The sequence below is a fragment of the Aulonocara sp. 'chitande type north' Nkhata Bay genome, linkage group LG9 (genome assembly GCF_057382095.1).
Source record: "Aulonocara sp. 'chitande type north' Nkhata Bay isolate Kocher_YH1m ecotype deep benthic linkage group LG9, A_spYH_male_GT1.1, whole genome shotgun sequence".
NCBI classification, from domain to species: Eukaryota; Metazoa; Chordata; class Actinopteri; order Cichliformes; family Cichlidae; genus Aulonocara; species Aulonocara sp. 'chitande type north' Nkhata Bay.
Genome location: NC_141352.1, coordinates 4,616,781 through 4,628,525, shown reverse-complemented (window position 1 = coordinate 4,628,525; position 11,745 = coordinate 4,616,781). Strand labels below are relative to the sequence as shown.

At 38.0% G+C, this 11,745-nt stretch overlaps 1 long non-coding RNA gene across 1 annotated transcript; it reads right to left on the bottom strand.

Moving 5' to 3' along the window:
* Positions 1 to 7,135: 7,135 nt before the first annotated feature.
* LOC147321460 (uncharacterized) lies at positions 7,136 to 8,287 on the bottom strand. The gene is made up of 3 exons (XR_015130873.1): positions 8,244 to 8,287; positions 8,102 to 8,168; positions 7,136 to 7,577 (listed from the first exon to the last, which is right to left on the bottom strand). It is a non-coding gene; the product is annotated as an uncharacterized LOC147321460 (long non-coding RNA).
* Between the last annotated feature and the right edge of the window lie 3,458 nt (positions 8,288 to 11,745).

The following is an 11,745-nucleotide window of genomic DNA, read 5'->3' as shown; positions in this document are numbered from 1 at the left end:
GAGTCTGCATACCGGCAGGAAGTTGAGCGGCTGGTACTCTGGTGCAGTCAGCACAATCTGGAGCTGAACACTCTTAAGACTGTAGAGATGACAGTGGACTTCAGGAGACATCCCTCAACTCTGCTCCCCCTCACCATATCAGACAGCCCTGTGTCGACTGTGAAGATCTTCAAGTTCCTGGGTACAACCATCTCCCAGGACCTGAAGTGGGAGACCAACATCAACTCCATCCTCAAAAAGACCCAGCAGAGAATGTACTTCCTGAGACAACTGGGGAAGTACAGTCTTCCACAGGAGCTGCTGATCCAGTTCTACACTGCGGTCATTGAGTCTGTCCTGTGCTCCTCCATCACAGTCTGGTATGGAGCAGCCACTAAACAGGACAGGAGCAGACTGCAGCGGACTGTACGGGCAGCAGAAAGGATCATCGGCGCCCCCCTGCCCTCCATCCAGGATCTGTACCTCTCAAGAACCAGGAAATGGGCAGGGAAAATCATCGCAGACCCCTCAAACCCTGGACACAGACTTTTTGATCTGCTGCCCTCTGGCAGACGGTACAGAAGCCTGCAGACCAGGACCACCCGACACAGGAACAGTTTCTTTCCCCTCGCCATCTCCCTTCTTAATAGTTGACCTGTCACACTGCTCCCACTGCCAGACTGCAACTGCACCTTATGTACATTTTGTAGTATTCATTCCACCTCATTCATTTCTGTATTTTATGTATAGTTTAGATTCGTTATTTATAGCTGGTTTACACAGCTTTGTGTATGTATGTGTAATGTGTATATATAGACGTGTGTGTGTGTGTGTGTGTGTGTGTGTGTGTGTGTGTGTGTGTGTGTGTGTGTGAGATTTACATTGCTGTGCTTGAGAGCCACCATCTACCGGAACCAAATTCCCTGTATGTGTCTGCACATATACTTGGCCAATAAACACGATTCTGATTCTGATCAAAGATGAGTGGTGTGAATGTGTGTGTGTGTGTGTATAAAATAATGAATAAGAGAAATACTGACATTGTAGTTGAGATATTGTAAATGCTTTTTACAGTACTGTAATTTTATTAATATCTCTAATATTTCTCTGATTTTCATTTACAGTGAAATTATTGTAAAAACTTTTTTATAGTAACTTACTGGCCTCCAGCTGCCAGTAAGTTGTGATGTCCCATACTGTAGACAACATGGGAAATTATGGCACACCAAACTTTAACCAAATGGAAAATTGACAGCAACTGAACAAGGCAACAAAGAAACAAACAGAAACAACAACAGGCATTGATTGCATTGATTTATGTTACCAGTGCACCCACAACCAGTGTTGGTCAAGTTACTTGAAAAAAGTCATCAGTAACTAATTACTGATTACTTCCCCCAAAAAGTAATCCCGTTACTTTACTGATTACTTATTTTCAAAAGTAATTAATTACTTAGTTATTTAGTTACTTTTTAAAAACACGATTTACAACCTGAACAGGTGATAAAGTGATAGATCTTTCAGCCTAATTTCAGCCTAATTCTACTTTTTCTACATAATCCATCATACAAAATGTAATCAAATGGAAAAGTCCCTTTTTAAAACTTGTTTTATCAGTTTTAATCTTTTAACTTTATGCATCAAGCAAAAATGAACTTATATGCAACATTCACTGACTGGAAGAAATTTGTTTAATATTTAAACCTATTTTCTGCACATTCCAGCACATAAAATATATATATTTTTTGTGTTAACACTCACTCTTTCAAATAGATGCAGAAAATAAATAAAGTCAAAGACTCAGCGGCCCTTTTTCTCTATTTTCACCTGTAAAGCAGGAGTGGGACAGGCGGAGGTTTACCCTGGTGCAGGTGTGACGCAGCAGTCAGTGGAAGAATATGGGCAGAAATCTGTGCCATCAGAAACTGAATTTGAATAAGTTCAATTTGAATTTGAATTGCTCAGATTGAATCTGAATTGTAACTTGAATAAATGCTTTTGAAAACTGAATTTGAATTAGTCTAATTTGAAATTGAATTTATGGTTTGAAAATGATCATCACTAAATTGAAATTGAATTTATATTTTGAAAATGAATTGATTTGCTTTGAAACTGCATTTTATCCTTTAAAAATTCAGCTCTCGAATAATTTCAGTTTCACTTCTCACCATTCAGTTTCAGTTCTACAATTCAATTCCAGTTCCAAAATTCAGTTTTTTGGAACTTACATCCGGTTCCGGTTCAAGCGCAGATTAATAGAACTACGTTTTACTAGCGGACCGAAAGTGTTACCGACGGGAATCTACAGCGTCTTGAGCTGAATTAAGACTTCAGAAGTCATTCGTCATGTCGAATGACCAGCGGATAAACTCTCAGGTTGGTAATAAATGTATTACATGTATAAGAACAAGCGTCATGTTAACAAAAGATAGCCGTAAGGTAACTGTTATGCTTATTGTAGCTGCTAGCTAAAAACGCTAATTTAGCGTAGTTTGCCCTGAATTCAGCTTTGACAACAAATATGATCGACTGTTTCTAGTAGAATTCCAAAGTTGTCATCTTGTACCCTCTCAGAGTGCCCCTCTGTATGCTTGCAGAGACCCCTACAGTAGGGAAACATGCAAAACGGTGTCCAAACCTTTGTGTTTTAGCTTTATTTATGTCTTACACAGCATCCCAACTCTTTAGCTGACTTAATAACTTTAGCTAAAGTGAATAGTTAGTCTAATTCATTAGTGCAGCATTACTGGATCATCTCTGTTTGAAGTGATATAATATGATATACAACTATCACTGTGTTTAACTACCATAATAATTCTTAGGGTACTGAGTGCATGCTTAATTAGATATATTTTTTAAACATGCTGCTCCATTACTATGTTTGACAGGCTGAAGTTGTCGGGTCACCTCCTAAATCGACCACCTCCTAAATCGACCAGGTGTTTTGTGCCAGAAATGGAGTGTCCACTGAAGACTGAAGATACTGAATCTCTACGCCTTGCCATTGATCCCTATTGTGCCTTCATCTAGACAAGAGACATTAACTTAACCACTCTCATATGCTCTGTACCTACATCACATTCCCTGACAGTCGTAGCTTGGCTCATCTGAGGGTGAAATTATAAGAATGTGTTATTTTGCAAAGTGCTCTCTAGTGTTCCTAAATAAAATATGGCATTGAGGTCATTTCTTTTGAATTAATCCCTTCTTCTGAAATATAAGAACCTCTTCTGGTTTTAATGGCACTTTGGATTTCCTGACTTTCTGTTCCACTTCCAAACCCAAATAGATGCTGACAAGCTGACACAGTAACATGGAAGAGGGAAAGACGTTGGAAAGGACTACTACAAATAAACCTAATGCCTAACCATGAAAAGTGTAAAATAAGAACAACAATAATAATAATAATAAAGATAAAAGATGAAGTAACAAGTTTTTAGTTTATTCCAAATGATCATCCAGATGTCTGTGACATGTGATGACAAACACCATAATGGAAGGCCTTAGTCATCACATGCTTAAACTCATATATTTTTGCATATGCTGAACAGGCAGTCAGACATGCTGTAACTGTGGGTAGAAAACAGCATGAACACCATATGGCAGGGGTCTCAAACTCCAGTCCTCGAGGGCATGGAAAAGTTGCATGACTCCAGTCCACCCTTGAGGACTGGAGTTTGAGACCCCTGTCATATGGAATATGACAGGAGTGGTTGAACTGCATGAAGACTCTGAAGTTTGTCTTCTCTTCTGGCAGGACAGGAATGTGGCCTTGTCCTGTGAGCCACAGTAAGGATGTACTTAGAGTAGAACTGGACTGTCACCGGCCTCAGGCTCTTCACCCTTTTCAAAGACAAAGCAGTCATTTAGATAAAATATTAGATATTGTTTACCTGTAAATGCACAAAGTAAATTTAGAAATGTAATTATTGTCAAGAGTGAACAAGCACTGATAGTGTAATCTACAGCTGTGGCCAAACGTTTAGAGAATGAGAAGTGTTGTTTGCTTATTTACAAAGTTTGCTGTTTCAGTGATAGTTGTATATCATATTATATCACTTCAAACAGAGGTGATCCAGTAATGCTGCACTAATGAATTAGACTAACTATTCACTTTAGCTAAAGTTATTAAGTCAGCTAAAGAGTTGGGATGCTGTGTAAGACATAAATAAAGCTAAAACACAAAGGTTTGGACACCGTTTTGCATGTTTCCCTACTGTAGGGGTCTCTGCAAGCATACAGAGGGGGTACTCTGAGAGGGTCCAAGATGACAACTTTGGAATTCTACTAGAAACAGCCGATCATATTTGTTTGTCAAAGCTGAATTCAGGGCAAACTACGCTAAATTAGCGTTTTTAGCTAGCAGCTACAATAAGCATAACAGTTACCTTACGGCTATCTTTTGTTAACATGACGCTTGTTCTTATACATGTAGTACATTTATTAACCCTTTAAGACCTACCATAGAACCAAGTCCGCCAGAGCTTATATTATATTTTTACATGCTGTGGAGCCATTTTTGGGAGCATTTCAAGTTGCTATACATCAATACAACCATTATAGCCCAGATTTTAATAATATGTATTCATTAAGTGCATAGTAATTACATAAATTGCAAAAAAGTGCAATAAACTACAAAAAAATTGAAAATCGTTTTTGATTTTTTAACATATATTTGTAGTTAGAGAAATTTAAGAGGCTTATCCCTCAAAACTGTAAATACAAAAAAGTTGCACAAAATAGTTTCCCACCACAGGAAATTTATTTTGAGTGTCTTCATAGTTTTATTTTTGAAATACACCAATTTTTATACACTGCAGGAAAAACGAAAATAAATATTATACTGCAAATTTGCAAAAAAGCAGTATATGCATCAAAATAAACTATTTCCAGCAGTGCAATATGAGTCCTAAGCATCCCAGAAACGACACAGAAAGTCATAAAGTCAAAGATAACTTTTAAAAAGAGCAGTATAGGCCCTGAGGCCCTGATCGCAAAAAAGACTACATTTCCGCGAAAATGACGTCACTTCCGGTTTCGGCCAGGTAATGGCGGAAATGCAAAAGTTCGCGCTGACGTCTATTCCAACGTAGGAAGTGTTTTGAACAGCTGATCGGACCGGCAAAGCGTGTTTCTGGAATATTATGTTTTTGTTCCTGCAAGCGCTTTTTATGCAGTTTTTGCAAAGCTTTATGTGGAAGGAAACCGTGACCTAGGACAAGCTGATGGCACAATATGTAAGTACAACTCCTCCGGTTTCATATGCAAAAAAAATTTTTGCGCTAGCTTACGTGGTTGCAGTGCTACCGGGATTTAAAAATAGTTACGCATAACAGAGCGTTCCCGCTCCGATCGGCTCTAAAGGGTTAATTAATTCAGCTCAAGACGCTGTAGATTCCCGTCGGTAACACTTTCGGTCCGCTAGTAAAACGTAGTTCTATTAATCTGCGCTTGAACCGGAACCGGATGTAAGTTCCAAAAAACTGAATTTTGGAACTGAAATTGAATTGTAGAACTGAAACTGAATGGTGAGAAGTGAAACTGAAATTATTCGAGAGCTGAATTTTTAAAGATAAAATGCAGTTTCAAAGCAAATCAATTCATTTTCAAAATATAAATTCAATTTCAATTTAGTGATGATCATTTTCAAACCATAAATTCAATTTCAAATTAGACTAATTCAAATTCAGTTTTCAAAAGCATTTATTCAAGTTACAATTCAGATTCAATCGGAGCAATTCAAATTCAAATTGAACTTATTCAAATTCAGTTTCTGATGGCACAGATTTCTGCCCATAGAAGAATCCGCGAGTTTCTCTGTGAATTTCCCATTACGTGGTAGCTACTCGGTGCTTGCTTGGAAGTTTAGGGGGTTTTTTTCGCTGTAAAAAGAAGTTTTCTTTCCACACACAACGGACACTAATGTTTTTGTCACTTTTTACGGAATCAAACTCAAGGTAAGGTCAGTACTTCCACGCTTTAAACGCTGCACGCTCATACTCTCTCCTGCACTCGATATGTTATCCATTGTTGATCTGCACACAGCTGTTGTCACAAACGTCGCACTCGCTTACGTCACCGTCATGAGACATTCTCGCAAAAAATCACGGTTTTAGTAACGCCGTGTTCCTACGGGAAAGTAACAGTAATCTAATTACCGTTTTTGCAATACTAATCCCTTACTTTACTCGTTACTTGAAAAAAGTAATCGGATTACAGTAAGGCGCCCATCTCTGCCCACAACATACCTGCGGCCCCCGATGTGACCCAACACAGGCCAGACGCCCATCCAGATTCTGGTCTGGATCTGTCCAGTGCAACTGCCCCCACCTATTATTATTTTTTTATTTTCTGCTAAATTTCAACAACTCAGTACTCAATTGTACTATAAACGGTTCTATACAATGTTTCCATACACCTCTGTATAACTCACTTTACTATCAGTAACTAAACTTACAAACCTGCAGGTGAACGGGGTTTTTCTGCTTTAACATTTATATGTGATATGCCCAACCGGTCGCAGCAGATGGCCCCGGCCCTCCTTGAGCCTGGTTCTGGTGGAGGTTTCTTCCTGTTAAAAGGGAGTTTTTCCTTCCTACTGTCGCCAAGGTGCTTGCTCATAGGGGGTCATATGATTGTTGGGTTTTTCTCTGTATCTGTTATTATAGAGTATACTGTACAATATAAAGTGCCTTGAGGCGACTTTTGTTGTGATTTGGCGCTGTATAAATAAAATTGAATTGAATTGAACTTGAAGTGCTGAGATTTTTTTCTGTATTCTCTGTTTTATTCTAGGGTTCTTACCTTATAATATAAAGCGCCTTGAGGCAACAGTTGTTGTGATTTGGTGCTGTATAAATAAAACTGAATCGAATTGAAATAGTTGAAAATTCCACATGACAGGGAAAGTGTTGTTTTCCCATAAATAAATACTTTAACGTATTAGTAACTTTTTTTAATTGACCAGTGTTTCCCTAAAATGTTCAGCGGATGTCGGAAAATAACAGCGGTGAGGTGTAAGTCACCACACGTACAACACAAATCTTATCCTAATGTTCTCTTGTTGTGAGAGGCATAATTGACTTTTTTTTTAAAGCACATACTTTTTGATGTGTGTCAGAATGATTTTAATGCCAAGACGTGGGAGAACAATGTAACACCTGCTTAGTATAGTAGGGTTAAACTTATAGACTAGATTCGAGAGGAGTAAAATAAATTTGAGAGAATTGAGTGTTGAACAGCCGGCAGATTTATTACAATGTTACAGTGGTGCAATAACCCAATGTAAACAGCATAGAAAATTAACAGAAGATCAACAGAGAAGAGCGCTCTTTTGAAAATAACAACAAAATAAAATAAAATAAGTAGTCTCTTTAGACCTGACTCTTGATGACCAGAGAAACAATCCATATCAAGTAAGCAGTTTTTGCTCTTGCTTATCTGAAATCCTGCGATTCAAAGTAATTCAGACTGTAGCTCTACTCCTGCATCCAGAACAGCTGGCCACACTGCTTTTGGATTCGCCAAGAGTTTTCACAGGGTCTGGCTCGCCATCCGTATCCAGAACCACTTCAGATCCAGGATCACAAAAAACCAGTCTGCACATACAGTACAGAGCAATAAACAAAATAGTTCTTAACAGTTTTTCTAAATAAAATGAAATCTCATAAAGTTTTCAAAATCAAGTACACTGTTGTTTTAACATTGTTCTGTCTCTATGAATTCCATTTGTATTGCTTTACAGCATTACAATCAATTGTATTTATATACCCCTTTTTAAGGCATATGTAATCACATCATGAAATGTTTGTAACGTAACTAGTTTTAAATAACTTATTTACATGTATTAACCTATAACTGAAATGACAAAGTGCAGAAAAGGCACTGGACAACATTTATGGCTAAAAGAAAAGTGCATCCTGCATTAGTTTTGCGCATTTGTGAAGATGCCCAATCAAATAGACAATAAAATAAAATACGACATTCCATTTCACACACAATTCAAGTACTCCGACTGGTTTTAGGTTTTTTTAGACAATACAGAATTCGCACTGTTGCAGTGTTTACCACATGTAAAATTAGCATAAGTTTTCCTGCTAACTTATCATCTCTAGTAACTCACCGGAATTCCCAAGAAACAATTACACGCTCTGCCTGGTTTTGGTCGAGAGTAAAACACATAAAGGCCTCTGAAAAGTACATAACTTTAAGTTAGAGACTGTTGAAAATACTTTATAATACTTATTTTATACCGAAAGACTCACTGTGTAGCTTGTTAATTGCTCTCGGGTGTCTTGCTCCGTTTTGCCTAGCTTAATGCAGCAACGTGCTTTTGTTGCATTCACTGAACTACTGAAAATCAAAGTGTGTTCAAGGGGTGTCGGAAATAATAATACCAGGTAAAAACAAGAAAATACTAGTAACCATGTCCATAGGGGTTACACCAATACAACATTTTTATATTCTGATTGCAAGGGATTAGAGTTAGGATCATAAGCGATGGTGACTGCACGTTACTTCATTTGAATTTAGATTTGTCAACTTAAGTTTGGGAACTTTGTCTCTCTGTTATCCATGTGATGACCTTTCCACGCAGCAACCCACCTCTTCCAATAGGATAGGCTCCAGCCACCCTGTAATAAATAACCTATAGATTAACATTTAACCCAAGCAAATGGATGGGTAGGATTAAGTAGTTCAGGTCAATTTCAGCAGTCCAACATCTTATACGCAAGACATTTTTCCTCCAGCTTTTACACATATAATCAATTCTTTTAATGAAGATTCATAGTCTGAAGCAGCAAACCCACTTCATATCATTCATTTTAGCTCTCCTTCAGATCAATAACGTCGTTTCCACCGGACAGATATTCTTGGTTTCAGTGTGGCACAGAAATGCATAAAACACCTCTGCATAACAGTTCAGCAAAGGTTTGGTTTGAGATGAAGTGAAAGGAGAAGGTGGAGTACTCACACGCACAGCCAGTGACTGAGCATTATTTTAAAACACTATGCTGATCCTTTCAGCAGCACAGCTGGAGTCCAAGTTAGAAGGAGAGATAGAGCTTAGTTCTCAGGTTCAGGTTATTTTAAGACATAAGAGACCTCATTTTCAAAGGAATGGTAAAATGAGAGGAAACAGGTTGGGTCCTGAATAGAAGATAATTAGTTATTCTTTGCAACAGTAATTATCCTTGTTGTTTTTGACAGAAGTAGCAGTAAGGGCTTGTCTTGCTTTGCCTCCAACTACTTGCAGATGTGTATCTCTTCTCATTTTATTCATGAGAACATCCGAGTTTCTGGCTCTTCTGAGTCTTGCCATATTTCATTATATCATTATTCAGGGAACAGTGGTAAACACACTACAGCATGAATGATGATAAAATATCTGCTGAGGAGTTAAGTCATTTTACACATGTTATGTTATTAGGAAATGTACACTTGCAATGAAAACAGTTAAAAACCCAAATGGTAAGTTAATCTTTTTAAACACTTGGAGACAGCTTGTGGACTAAAGATCAGTATCAATCAAAAAAAGCTGCCCATATCATTTAGCTCATTCATACTTTGATTCATCTTCACAGGTCTGCATGAAGGATGTCATAAACAGAAAGCAATTTTGAGACTGGCTCTCAGGAGAAGTTCAAAATTCTAGTCTGAGCCTGCCAGAGACACCTATCAAATCTGTGAGGATGACTGGGAATTGAAGGCATGAATTGAATGCCTGGCAGGCCCCGTTTAAATCTCTTCCTGTAAATATAGATTGAGCTGGCTGATGTACTGGATTTGCTAAAGAAAACAATTACAGATAAAAGAAAAACAGAATATTGTCCAAGCAGATGCATTATAGATTCTAAAGGGCATGTTTCACAATTGTGTGCAGAGATATAAGTTCACTTTTATTAGTTTATATTCGTTTTATTTTTCAGGGGCAGTTTTATATGTTGGCTGTGACATTGGAAAAGGAACCCCTCGCTGTGTTAGAAATTGCAGCTCCTGGAGTGAACTCTTCGGGCAGTGTTAAAATACTCAGATCCTGGTGCAAAAGATGGCTTTAGTCTCTAAATCCAATTTGTCTCTTCATAACAGCTGTATGATGGCTGATTGTGACTGCTTAATGCTTGGGGCGACCGTGGCTCAGGGGGTTGGGAATCGCATCTGTAACCGGAAGGTTGCCGGTTCGATCCCCGGGCTCTCTGTCCTGGTCGTTGTGTCCTTGGGCAAGACACTTTACCCTACTTGCCTACTGGTGTTGGCCAGAAGGGCCGATGGCGCGATATGGCAGCCTCGCTTCTGTCAGTCTGCCCCAGGGCAGCTGTGGCTACAACTGTAGCTGCCTCCACCAGTGTGTGAATGTGAGAGTGAATGAATAGTGGTATTGTAAAGCGCTTTGAGTGCCTTGAAAAGCGCTATATAAATCCAACCCATTATTATAAAAGTACAGACTTTCTTTACAGATACCTGGGTTAAAAAATACTCCAGTAAAAGTTGAAGTACTTGAACTTTTTTACTCTAGTAAAAGTGAAAAAGTACTGGCTCTGAAATGTACTTAAAGTAAGAAAGTAAAAAACAGCTCCTTGAAGGACAGTTCTACTAAAAAACTTTGCACATAGGTAACTGAACCTTGTGCTACATTAATATAACGTCTAAATAATATCAGTACATAAAATACAAAAGTCATTCAAATCTAAATTCTAGTTTTAATGAACAGACTTAGATCGACTCACACTTGACACAAGCAGTGAAAAATAATTGAAAATAACTATTTTCTCTTGCCTACATTGTCGATGGTGACTTTATCTCCACACCTAAACATTAAAAGAAGTTAAGTCAAGGGTTACAGTGGGATTCAGCAGGAGGGGGAAACCAAAGATCTGTGTAATGGCTCAGCACAGGAAAAAAGAATCACAACTCACAATCATTTCTAATATGAGTTTTGCGTGATCAGTGGACCTGCTGCTCGTTGTGGAATTACACAACTAAATTCAACAAATTCTCAGCAGCGTCACGGCTGTCATGGCTTACGTTCCTCGACACTGACACTTCAGTGAAGTTAGCTAAGCATGATCAGTTTTCATTTCAACTCTACTACACTTGATGTAACCTAAACCTGACCATGAGCACTGTGCATCAGTCCAACACAGTGCTTTACTGTGAATTCACTACATTAATGCAAACTAACCTGCTTATCTTGCACATACGTACCCAGTATTTTCATACAACATTTGAATAACACAAAGTTAATATACTTGATTTATTTTGCAGGACCCTTCACAAAATGAAAAATAGCAAAACACATCATATACAAATGACATCGCATGTAAGCTTTAAATTTGCAGTTCATCAAGCCCCTCTGAGCAGTTCTTCCTTTTAAATGTCTCTTCTTCCTCTCCTGTCTTGTCTGTCTTCCTACATCTTTCTCACACTCTTTTCTCTCTCTGTGAAATACAACATCTGGACATTTAGCAACACACTGTGCGACAAACTGTACACACAAATAGTTTGCGTGTTTGCTGATGTTGTTGAGTTGATAGAAATGTTGAATTTGAAATTACCTGCCACTTAAAAAAAAAACCCATCACTCCTACACAAACAACACAAACGCTAAAAATGATACCCTTGAACCAAAAGTAAAAAATCCTTTTAGAAAATGTAAGAAGTAGAAAGTACAAATATTAGTTTAAAAATGTTAAGACTAAAAGTAAAGAGTTGTAAGAAACATAAATACTCAAAAAAAGTTAAGATACCTGAAAACTTGAGTTAAGT